General features: G+C 31.4%; 1 non-coding gene across 1 annotated transcript; it reads left to right on the forward strand.

The window, feature by feature from the left end:
• Nucleotides 1–29: 29 nt before the first annotated feature.
• Nucleotides 30–111, forward strand: TRNAS-UGA. Its single transcript has one exon. It is a non-coding gene; the product is annotated as a tRNA-Ser (tRNA).
• Nucleotides 112–13,979: the final 13,868 nt, after the last annotated feature.

Raw genomic sequence — 13,979 nt, forward strand, 5'->3', positions numbered from 1 at the left:
ATGTTTTTACTTTTTGGATATCAACAAGGGTCGATATGTCCGAGTGGTTAAGGAGACAGACTTGAAATCTGTTGGGCTTCGCCCGCGCAGGTTCGAACCCTGCTGTCGACGGCATTCTATTTTTTTTCATTTTGATTTTTCCTTTTAGTATACACTATAGACAATAGTCACCATTGGGAAAAATCTTCAACTCTTGTTGTTTCTCTCATTGTTAGGGTTCGTTTAGTTAGAGGAGTGAAAAGGTAGGAGGATATAAAATTAGTAGGACGATGGAAAAGTGAGAGGACATAAAATATTTAATTTTCCCTCGTGTGTGTTTTGGTTTGAGGGGTAGAAAAGTCACTGGGTGGAAAACTCTTCTATTTTTTTTTTTTTTTTTTTTTTTGAGAAACTAAAAACTCTTCTATTTAGTTGAAGAGAAAAGTAAGAAAATAGAAAATGCAGTATATAAATTGACTCTTATGCCCATATTACATAATATGTAAGAAATAATTTATTTGTATGCATTAAATAATATAAAAAAAAAATAACACATCATTAATATAAATTTATATTATTTTTCTTTATTATTATATATAATATAATCTAATATATATATACTATATTATAATATTTTTCTTTTTAGGAACATATACTATATTTTAAAAATGTGGGCAAAAAAACATTATTCAACTAGATTTGAATACATTCTTTACTTGAGCAATGAAATTCTATTCAACTAGATTTTAATAATTCTTTACTTGAGCAACAAAACATTATTCAACTAGGTTTTAATACATTCTTCACCTGGGTACCAAAACACATTGTTTAACAAATATTTAGATTTTCTTCATCTGGGCAACAAAACACATTATTCAACAAATATTTATACAATCTTCACCTGTTTCAAAATATATTTCTCAACAAACTAAATGTATACATTCTTCCACTAGGTAGCCAAAGCAGTCTAGTTGAACATCAAATGATATTAATTATATTTATCCATAGCATAGTGCAAGTCAAAATATTACATTATCTTCTACTATCTTAACCAAAATACAATTTCATCAAATATTGCTAATTTCATAATATGCTACATTTAGTCCATCAAAAGTCAACAAAATGTTAAGTTGCATTTGTTTAGTATTATGCAACTTTAACTACTACCACATGTCACTTTACACACCACTTCATCTATTAGCCCTATACCCAAAGTCAATTGACAATTATCCATCTTGTAAGGTTCCATAGCATATATCACCTTTAATAATATTTGTCGGCATAACTCACTAGTTGGCATACCAAAAAATACTCTCATTTTGGATGAATCTTTAATTAGGAATAGCATAGCATCAAGTTGCATGTCCAACGGTATTCCTACCTAGACGTGGCAAAACTGTCGGATCGGGTCGGGTTTGCGGGTCAAACTGGTCGCAGGTCAAAACAGGTCATTTTTAAACAAGTCAATCGGGTTGCAGGTAGGGTCGGGTTGATCCGTATTTTTCAAAAAAGTTTTTTTTTTTTTTCAATTACAAAACAAATCAATGACAACCTGTTTAGAAAGAATGAATAAAATCAATTAAGCAAATGAATTGCACTTAATACCACTTGTTAATATCCTTCCAATTCTAATAGTTTTAAGCATGACAAAAATTATTTATAGTCATAAATTCATGATGGAAAAAGTCTTCAATGTTAATAGTTCAGTGTCAAAATGCATATAATTACAAGTTTACATCTTCAAAAAGAGAGAGATCCTAAAACAAACAAAACAAGTAAGCCAACAAAGTAGCGAGTTATCGGTCTTCTTAAGTGCACATGTTCCTGTTGCATTTAAAATAATAGTAAAGTTAGATTACTTAGAAAGATAAACTAAACAAAAAAAGATTTAAAAATAAACATAACATATTAAGTAAAGAAGAATAAGTAAATATTTTATAAGAATTACACCTCAATCTCAATCTCAATCTACTCAACGTTGGTAGCAAATTCAGCACTGCAAATGTTCATACTTGCAAATTAGCTCAAGTTGGCCAATTTCATCAGCATCTTCATCTACAATATAATATTTTAATATAACTTAATGTACCATGAAAGCAAATCAATAAAGAGTTAAAATTGTATAATTATGACTATAAAAAAATTAAATTACCTTCAAATTCATATAGCCAACTTTTAGTACATAACATAGTTTCCACATTCTCAGGTAAAAAACGTGATTGATACGAAGTAAGAATTTTTTTCCCAGTGCTAAAACTTGATTAAGAGGTAACAGTGGTTATCGGAATGCTCATGAGATCTCGTGCCATTAAAGAGAGCTCTGGAAACCGATTGTAATGCTCTTTCCACCAAGAGAGAACTTTCAACTTTGAATTTTGCTTTTTGTTAAGTCTAGGCTCTTCTAAATACAAGTCCAACTGAGATTTTTTTTGTTTTGGCACCACGACCTTTCATAATGATCAAATTCCTAATCATTAAAAAAAATTGCAATGAAAAATAATACCACACAACATTACAATCTTTATTATTAAAAAAACATAACACAACATATACCACACAAAATGCAATTCACTTACATCATCTTCTTTATCTTCATCATCATCAGGATCATCCACAGCACCACTAGTATGACTAGAACTCCTAACACAAGATGAAACATTTGTAGTGGCCATAGGCTTGGGGCATTCATATTCTGGAAAAAAAAAAAAAAAAAAAAAAACACTTTATACAATGTAGTCTCAATACTCCCCACCTTCATTTCAACAATGTGCTCAATTGGCTCTATTTTCTTGAAAATAAAGTCCACATAATCCAACTTATACCTTAAATCAAAAACAATGGCACAAGCTAGCACTACACTATAACAATCCCAATATTTGTCAAATTTACCTTTCATCTGTTCTCCCCTATAACTGATGAATGAATCTTGGCTCTCCATTTCTTCAAGTAAGAGAAATTCCATTTGAGACACTCCTTCAAAATATAGATTTGTTGTAGGGTAATCAGTTCTAGAAAATAGAGTTGTAATGTTATTGAAAGGTTTCAAAAACCGAGTTATCCTTTCAACTCTATTCCATTCATCCGTTGATGGACAATGCTTGAAATTAGCATCTTCCTCCGCTAAACGGTTCAACACAGAATGATATCTCATAGCATTGTCAACCATGTTATATGTTGCATTCCACGTAAACCCTTTGTTCTCTTCATACCAACTATCTTGGCACATTCATCAAATTTACACATTCTATTCTCTGATCCTTTAAAATATTTCATAGTTTCTCAGATTTTAATCACTGAGTCATCTGTTACTTTCAATCCTGCATAAACAATAAGATTCAATATATGAGCACCACAATACACATGGAAAAATATACCATTATGGGTCCGTTTGGATTGAACTTATTGTTGCTGAAACTGAAAACTGAAAACTTAAAACACTGTAACAAAATAATTTTTAAATGTGTGAATAGTGTTGTAGGACCCATTTTTAATATTTTTTTTCCTGAATAAAGTGGTTATGGGTCCCATGAACAGTACTGCTACAGTGTATGAACAGTACTGCTACAGTGATAATTGTCCCCTGCCTTTCAGCAAAACGCGTGAAATGAAAAAAAAAAGGAACACAGACGCAGACAGACGCAGACGCAACTTTCAGCGCAATCCAAATGGCACCCATATAACAATAAACCCCCCTCATTAAGCTTTTTCTTTATGAAATCTTGGCAATTATCATTATTAGATGCATTATCTAAAGTAACGGAAAATATTTTCTTCTCAATGCCCCATTCTTCTAATAAACTTAAAATTTTCTCTGATAAAAGAGTTCCCATATGTGGAGGTGGCATATGACAAAAATTCAAGATGATGTTTTTCAATTCCCAATTCTCATCCACATAATGTGTCTTAAGACAAATATATCCCTCACTTGTAACAGAGGTCCATAAATCCGAAGTCAAACACATTCTACCAGAAATTTATTTCAACTTATTTTTAACATCATCCTTCTCTTTCTTGTAAAGTTTTAGAACATCAACTTTTGAAGTATTCCTAGAAATATGTTTGACATCTGAATTTAGATAGCTGAAAACTTTTCTAATGCCCTCATACTCAACAAAGCTAAATGGTAAATTATGTTTAATAATAGTCTCTGCTAATATCTCACGAAACTCTTCTTAAATTATCTTGTTTTGTAACACCCTACCCTTTTCTTCACCATCTTGTTTTACTTCATTTCGTTTTAAGCATTTGAGAAGATGGCAATGCAAGTTTGATGTTCCATGATGACTATCCGCCAAAAACATTTTCCCACACCATTGACAAGTAGCCTTTCCATTCTTCATCAATAGGCAATGTCATAAATTCAGTCCAAACTGTAGAAGTGTGTTGTTTTTCCTTTTTTTTCCCCTTAAACTCTTTTTTGTTTCTTAAACTTTGATTTTGAATTAACTCTTAAAGATGGTGAAGGATTAGTAGAAGTATCCATAATTACAGCATCATCATCACTTTCCAAATTTACAGCTAGAGAAGCTGCTATACTCTAATTATCAAAGAAAAATATATAATTAAAATTAAAATTCTAGTCTATTTAAAACATCTAAAGAAACTGTGAACATAAGACATTCATCCAAATGACAATGAGTTAATGACATTTTCAATTTTTTCAACAATCAAACACACAAACAATTAAATATAATGTTAGCAGAGATAGAGCAGTATACTATATTATTATTACTAAATCATAAATTCATAATATTAAAAAATCAATCCAAAAACTAAAAACATTTAGGGATTTAAGAGAGTGATGAAAATTATTTAACTAACCTTCACCATAGTTGATGATTTGTGGTTGTGCTCCTCTTAAATGTGTTAACAGGTGGCGAGATCTAGGCTATGTGGCCTGTGGGTGGCGAGAGAACTGAGAGAAGTGAGAAAGCAGAGCAATGGAGAAGAGCAGAGGCGCAAGCTTTGACTGCTTTGTGTGAAACTAAAAAAGTGTGGAATGTGTGAAGAAGGGCAGAGGCCAAAGGCACAAGAGAAAGAGTAGAGGAACTGAACTGAAGAAGCTTTGGGGCCCTTTGTGGTTTGGTTTGTCACATTTCAACTTTCTGGTTTGTTTATTGTGCCATTGGCTTTGGACAATGGACTATAGCTGGTATTGAATGAGATTTTTTTTTTTTTTTTTAATGGTTGTTTTGACAGTCTTGTGTAACGTGTTGTCTTATCTCATGTCAAGCACTAAAGCTTAACTCTTATTGGTTGTGATGAAGCTCAAATAGTCATTCTTTCATGTCATGTCTTGACAACAGTTTTAATTGTTTATAACTTTATATTTATAATATATTGATTATTAGTTTTGATACTTTGTGCTTTATGCACCTAGTATCAGGATGTAATTTAAATATGTTTTTAGCAAAAAAATTTTAACGAGTCGGGTCATAGGTTATCCAGGTCAGGTCGAGTTGAACTACAAAAAATCAGGTTGGGTTACAGGTCAACCCGTTTTTGCTTAAGGTTAAAAAAATCGAGTTCGGGTTAAGTATTTTTTGGGTCGGGTCAGGTTGGGTCAAAAAATTCTAACCCATATTGCCATGTCTATTCCTACCTTCACCAATTCAAAAAATACTTCCTCCTCAAAGTAACAATGTGGGCATCCTCTCTCCATAATAGCAAGTCCCTCCTTAGCAATCTTATATCTTTGCCTTATACTTGCTGTCATATTATCAATTCCAAATTGAAAAATGTCCATTTGTTTTTCAAACATTTCAACCATTTGAACTGGTTTTTTCGTCTTTTTGGATGACGTCTCACATGAGTAGGAATGAGAGTCCATTAGAAAATATGATCCAACATTTGGCATGCTAAACTCATTAAAACCATCAACATTTTCTTCTAAATTTACGCTATCCTCTTTTTTCTGTTCCCATCGATGAGCTTTTTCCTTTGAACCTATACAACCTTCACCATTTGCCATATCCTTGGAAAACAAATCAAATAGCTTCTCATTATGTTGAATTTGAATTTTTTTTTTCTCTCTCTCCATTTTTTAGCAATTTGTCTATAGGAATACAATACACACTTATTAATATTATGATTATTACAACAAAGTAACAATAAAATGTACTAACTTGTTCTAAAAAATCATTTCATGATATCAAAACAAATATAACTAACCTCTATTAAAAGTTCTCACACTTTAGCTTCAGCCTCAAAAAGTCTAGTAATTAGATTCCATGCAAATCCACTCAAGTTCATGAAAAGGTCATGACATGATGGAAAGTAACTTTCAAAGTTTTGATGCAATTCTTGATGTTACTTTTCTCAACTGCATAACCAAATATTGCATAACACTTTTTACACATATTAGAGTAAGCACGAGAATTCCATGTTTGATTGGGTCTATTTCCATTGCTTTGTTCCTTCAACATGACATTAAGTAAAAAATTATCTATGTGATCAGTTCATCTCATGCTATTCGCTTTAGGCTCACTATCGGTTGTTATATTTTTCAATGTCTTAAATATCCTTAAAGACTGCATGTTAAACATATTATTCTTTACAATATTATTACAAAGATTACATGCAACTACTACAAACAAACCAATAATAAAAAAATAAGACATAGCATAATATTACAACAAATAAACTAGTAATTGAATTTTTTTTCTAAAAAAAAAGTCTAATTATTGAATAAAACATTAATAGGGTGATGATAATAGTTGTACAAAAGCAACAAAGTTAAATGTTCCGCAATAGTGCATACAAAACAACTATTATATTGAGAAAGATACACAAAAGCAAGTCAAATCCCATAACACAATGACTAAAATTATTGATCATGCAATACATAATCATTCCACATTCTAGTTGCTATACTAGTTCGTAATATTGCTCATTTTCTAGCATCTACATCACTATCATTTGTACTATTTCTAGCTTCATTATGTATGTCACCATTCGAGATTTCTTGATCAACTTCTACAATCAACCTTTCATCTGGATCCACTCTCATAAGATAGTTGTGCAATATACAACAAGCCAAGATAATCTCAATAACCATATCAACTGGGAAAAAAAAGTTATGTCATTCCAGATATATTAGAAAATCATTTCTTTAACACACTAAATGTCTTTTCAATGAAATTGCGCAAAGAGGAATGTCGATGACTAAATATTTCCTTAACATTTTCTGAGCCACATGCTAAATGCTCTTTTAAATAATAACGTACACCCCTGTATGGCGTGATAAATCAACATCTCAACATAAAGCTCACGTCTACTAGATAATATTTGCTTATTAAGAAAATAAGTTATATAACTTAACATTGTATTTATAACTTAACATTACCTTTGGGGATTATAAGTTTTTCTTCCTTACTTAAAGCGTTTTTAATTATCCTTGAGTTAGAGGTAGTCCCTTCCCATCCAGGTAAAATGTATGTAATCTCATGTCAAAATCACATGCTACCAGTATATTTTGAGTTGTGTACTATTTCCTCCCTCAATATCTAGGCGCATCTTTTGATAACACTTTTATATGAATATGTGTCCTATCAATTGTCCCTACACAATTCTAAAGTCAAAACAATCTATTAAATCAATAATTCTTTACTCCTATTAGAAAAAATTTCCATGTAATTGCTTGAAAATATGTTTACCTTAAAGTATGGGTAAAATCTATGACTTTTTCATATTTGTGGGGGAACCTCTGCCGCATTCGGTTGTAGAAGAAATTTTGATTTTCCAAGTAGATGACTGCTCTCAACACAGTGTGAAAATGACGGCTTATAGTTTCACTAGAATGACGGAAGAAAAAAGAAATTGTACGAATTCTTTCATTATGTGATAAAATGTAAAGAAACTCGGCTATTTGCTCTTCAACAGAAGAATCCTTAATGTCTTAAAGACGACCAGTTCCTCAAAAAATTTCACACAACTTAGCAAAGACATAAGGTCTCATTCGAATTATGTCTCGACATTTCTCACTACATCTAAGTTGACTCATTAGTTCTTATTGAATATTTTATTTCTCCACTACTTTGGATACCCTATCCACATAACGTGGATTACAGTATATGCCTGCCATCTATATTGCGTGCACCACATGTACAAGAAGTTGCAGAACTGCTACATCTTGTCTTCTCTGCCAATCAATCAAAAATTGCAAACTAAATTGGTTCAGTTCATGAATATTCCTTAATTGATCTTAACAATTTTCCTCCCAACTCTTACCCATATCTTCTGGTGGACTACTATCCCAATTAGTTAGATTATCCATCTACCAAAGATCCGTCACAAGTAAGAAGTAATCAACACATTGGTCATAATAATTACAAATCAAAGCACCTTACCTTTGTATCTTAGTTCCTATCATCCCAAACATAACTAGCAAAAAGACACTATAAAAACACTACTACACATAACTAGTCACGTAAAATAAACTACTTATAAGTAATAATACAAATGAAAATTATTATGTACATGTATTTGTAAAAAGCTTATTGAAATAAGTCTACATATAATATGAAACATAACCAAAGACATGAATCTTAATCAACATGTGCTGCTCTTGCCACTAACACTCGAATTAATAAATCAAAACTTTGCACCAACATATTCTAACAAGCAAAACTAATATTAGATAATAAAAACCAACCACATTAAAGCAGATGAACCTCAAAAAATCCATATGGTCTCTTTCACTCATAAAACTCAATCACGAATAAATCAAAACCTTACACCAACATATTCTAACAATCACAACTAATCCCAGATAATAAAAACCAACCTCATCAAAGCACATGAACCTTAAACAACCGACATAATCCCAGATGGGGTTTGCAAAAAACAAGAAATAAAAATAAAATTACCAAAGGGTCTAAGTGTAAAAAAAAAAAAAAAAAAAAAAAAAAAAAAAAAAAAAAAACACAAATAATCTGAGTAAACAAAAATTGAGTAAAATGAACATAAAGAAAACATACAAATGGTGTGCCACTTGATTCTGAGTCTTCTATCTGCATTTTCAATGGAAAATAAAAAGAGCACATAGTTTAGATAAAAAAAAGGAAAAAGAATAAAAAAAATATGGGAAAAAAAAAAAAAACTCAAGAAAGAGGGGAAAAAAAAAGATTTAACATTAAAAACAGAGAGAGCGACAACAAGAAAAGGGGAAAAAGGGTCAGAGTCATACTTGAGATTCTCAGTTGTAGAAGGAAAACAAACAAACAAAGAAGATTAACAATTGAAAGAGAGAGTGGTGTTAAGGATGAGAAAAAAAAAAAAAAAAAAAAAAAAAGAGAAGGTCATACCCGATTCTTGGCTAGAGAAGAAAACAAATAGCAAAGAAGATAATAAAAGTGAGAATGGCGACAAGGAGGAGAGGGGAAAAAAAGAGAAGGTCATACCTGATTCTTGGATGGAGAAGAAAACAAAAGGCAAATAATAGATTAACAAAAGAGATAATGACGACAATGAGGAGGAAAAAAAAGGGTCAATGATACATGATTCTTGGTCAGAGAAGAAAACAAAAAAAATAAAAACAAAGAGGATTAATACCAATAGAGTGACAAGAAGAAGGGAAAAAAAGAGAAGATAAGCTGAGTCATTATTACCGTTGAGCTATGAAGAGGCTGGAGTGAAGAGAAGAAGATTGATGAGAGCTTTGTGGGAAAGTGGGAATTAGTTGGAGGTAGGTGAGAGTAAAAAACTGGAAGCACTTTTGTCTTTCATCAACAACAGGCATTTTCATGCCTGTTTTCTCTCTATTTTGGAGAGTCTGATTTTTTGTAGGCTCGAGTAGAAAATCCTTAGGCCCCACTCAAATATTTTCTCTTCTTCTGTCCTTATTAAATAGCACCCACTCCTTTTTTTCTCCTTTATTTTCCATTCACCTTATTCCATCTTCAACCAAACGTACCCTAAAAGATGACATAAAACCTAACTTTAGGTAGGTGTAATTCCAGTCCAACCTTATTGAAAGTGGTAAACAATAAACTACACACTATACATTATTTAGACCTCACTATTATTTGGTCATAAAATAAAAAAAAAATTCCTGAAATCATAGTTGTCACTATCTTTTGAAGGTTTAATCCTTTGCTACACGACTCCATTTTACGTTATTTTTGTCTCTCTATAAATTCTATGCGACATACAACAACTTAGAACCGAGAATTACTCAAAAAGATTGAGATTTAAACGAGAAAATTATGCTATAAATTGTGTTTCATATGTACAAACCGAATGGAAAACTTGTAGTATCTCTCTTTATATCCATCCAAATCACACATCATTTACTCCTACAAAACCTTTGAGATAAGGTAAGTCAATTGGTAGGTGGGGACATAAAAAACTCATCAAAGAGTCACTAGGAATGAGGAACCCAAATGTGCTATATATGATCATGCTAAAACTTCCAGCCCCCTTTCCAAAGGCCATCTATGATTTTGAAAGTCATGAAAAATAGCCAGTGGCTATGATACCTATGAAGGAAAAGCATATAGTATGGTCAAGCATCAATCTCATATAGTTTAGACACCTTAGTTTTTCATTGAGATGTCAAGTGTTGATGACACTTGTTTGTATGGCTATCACAAAAAATATATATATATATATATATATATATAGGCCTATCAAAATTCTTATTAAAAAAAAAAAACAAACAAAACATATGGACCAAGCTCGTGTACTTTTTCTAAGGGAAAATTTGGGACCCGTGGATTGGAGAGTAAAAGAGAGTTTTTTCTCATCTATCTTGTGTTTAATGGAGAAACTTTGAAAATGGGCTTGGGGTATTTGCAACACCCATCAGTCCATGAATAGCTCATTGTGCATAAAAGCTAAACACACATGAAACCCCTTTACTTCTATTGGATATATTTCATTCTCAACAACCTCAAAATCACCATAGATGGGATACTCATCACCATTTAATGTTATTTTTCACAATTCCACCAATTTAGCAAGTCTTTGGGGTCATGTTTCCCTTAAAGTCGTTAACCAAATAGGATTAAGCCAATTGAACTGGCCCAAACAACATAGAACCAAATCAACCCAACTTCTTCCATCAAATAAACTCATCATCATTAAATGATGATTTTCCCCTAAAGGAAGATACCATATGGGATTAAGACAACCAAATTGCCTCAAACGGCACAAAGCCAAAACAACCCACCTTTTTATGAAATCCATTGTTCAAGGCTCTAACTTAGCCAAATACTCATTGATCGAATGAGTCATTCTCTTGTGTGTGTGTGTGTGTGTGTGGGGGGGGGGGGATCTTTGCAATACCACTAAATTGCTACAAAAATCCTAAAAAAAACTCCAAAAATAAACATCATCACCTATCTCACAAATATCACCAACTCTTCATGAGTTTCCGTACAAAAGTTTGTGTTCAATACATTCAATAGATACTATGATAAATTTTCTATGTGTTTGAAAGCACAGACAAAAAGTTCATTTCTCCTTCACCACATCATTCCAAGTTTATCCACTATTGTGATTCAAAATTATATATCGTTGAACTTATTTCAAAATTTCATTTCCTTCTCTTTTGTAGGTTTGCTGGCTCAAGCATCATTCTGAGATGCACCGCTAGCCTTCTTCACTTTTTGTGTAGATGCGAGTACCATCACTGAAACCTAACTTAAGACATGTTTCAAGCAATTGATGAACTCTCATTATTTAGGGTTTTGGTGAAATGATTATGGAAGCTTGTTTGATAAAGAAGGATCTAGAGATAGAAAAATAGAATTTTTTTTCCAACCTCTATTTGTGATCCATGCAAAAAGTAGGGTTGCACAAAAACAACCTGATTTCTCTATGCAAGACTCTCTCTCTCACAAATTCTTTGAAAGCCTTTTTGATTTTTTTTTTCTTGATTTTATAAAGAAAAATAGTGTAGGAAATTTAAATTTTCCTCTCATTCTTCTTTCTCAAAGCATTTGAACTCATGTTTATCTTCTATGGTCATTTGGATAAGAGTTTGAATTGAAAAATGAAGCCAAAATTAAAAATCTTAAGATTCTGAATTAAAATGTCGTTTGACATTTGGGTTCTTCAGCACTTTGACTAAAATCCTAGTTTTTCGTAATTTTTGAATACTACTATGATTTTAACTTGATTTTCTAATCAATTTGAGGATTAGTACTAATTCAAACCCTTTTGAAGCTACTTTAAGAACAGATTACTTCTAGAGGTAATAAGAATTTTTAAAGTTTAAACTCATCATTTTTTATGGACAATTAATTAAGTATTCAAAAACCATGATTATCTAGATGATTTCCCTCATGCATTGTGTGTGTGTGTGTGAGAGAGAGAGAGAGAGAGAGAGTTGGGGAAGGACAAGTAAAAAATAATGATATTTGGAGAGAGGGAAACTAATATCTGAATAGAATAGTGATAGAGTATTGAGATAGATGTTGTTTATAAATAATAAATTAGTTAAACCTCACAAAAGGGGGGTTCTTAAACTTAATTTGACTAAAAATACATTTAAGCTAATGTGAATGATCTTAAAAAATTTTACCTGGGTCCACCTATTTTCTTCCATCCGGAAATAGATGAAAAGGGAAAGGGAAAATGCTCTTAGTATATATGCACACTCACATTAATGCAAAATTGATAAAAATTACAATTAATACTTATTTACATTTTATTTAATTAATTATAAAGTCATAGTTTATTGGGATTTTTTTAATATCATTAGCATGTAATGAATTGTGTGCATCTATCCTAATTTTTTTTTTTAGAATACTAAATATTTTTAACACACACACGGAGAGAGGAAAGAAGGTTTTTAAAGAAATTTACAGTGGTGTATATCCAAAAGGGCTTAATATTAATTTGTGTATATATATGAAGTCATCATAGTTTATTATATTATGAAGTCTCATAGTCTATTGGGATTTTTAAAATATCATTAGTGCATAATTAACTGTGTGTATCTATACTAATATTAATTTGTTGATATAACGTTTTATGGGTACAATGAAAACTAATAAAATATTGATTCTTATATAATAGGGTTATAAGAGTTTTTGGGAGAAAATAGGCTTTTGCCCTTTCTTTTTAAAATATCCAGCAAAATGCCCCATGTCTGAAACTAATTAGGGATGTATCCCTGTTTTGAAACTCGATTTTCTAAAAATCGAGTTTTAAACATATAACTTGATTTTTGGAACATCAAGTTATAGCGAACGTGGACTTTTTTTTTTTTTTTTTTTTTTTTTCTGGAACTCGAGTTCCATGTAAAGCACTTGAGTTCATGGAACTCGAGTACTTCACATGGAACTCAAATTCCAAAATTTTTATTTTTCAGTTCGCTATAACTCGATTGTCCAAAAATTGAGTTTCAAAACAGGGGCATTTTCATAAATAATTTCAGTTATGGAGCATTTTGCTAGATATTTTTTTTTTAAAAAAAAGGGCAAAAGCCCATTTTCACCAGAGTTTTTGACATCAAATTATCAGTTATTTTCTTTCATCTTTCTTCTTAAGCAAACAAAGAATATATATATATATATATATATATATATATATTTATTTATTTATTTATTTATTTATTTTCTGTTATTTCACTTTTTCATCTTTTCTAACCAAACACACATAAAAGGAAAATATAAATATATTCTTTCCTTCCACTTATCAATTATCCCTCTATTTTTCATCATTCCTACCAAACATACTCTAAATGTCCAACATTGTGAGGGCAACATGATTAATGAAATACTTCCATGAGAGTTACTCTTTAATTGATGAAAATAAAAATTATAAAGGTTATTTTCTATTCACAAATTTAATTGAATGTAGTTTCACAATATGGTTTCTAGGGACAGACAACCACAGTTACTTGCAACTGGGGCCTAAGCCCATGCGTACTACTGAACGGGCTGGCGTGCCCCACCCAAGCAATTTTAAAGTTCACTAAATTGGGCTCTCCACCACTTTAAAAGGCCCACTCTTCTTGGAATCTAGTTGTTTTACCTTTGCATAATTTCTTC

This window comes from Quercus lobata, chromosome 3 (genome assembly GCF_001633185.2).
Source record: "Quercus lobata isolate SW786 chromosome 3, ValleyOak3.0 Primary Assembly, whole genome shotgun sequence".
Taxonomy (NCBI): Eukaryota; Viridiplantae; Streptophyta; class Magnoliopsida; order Fagales; family Fagaceae; genus Quercus; species Quercus lobata.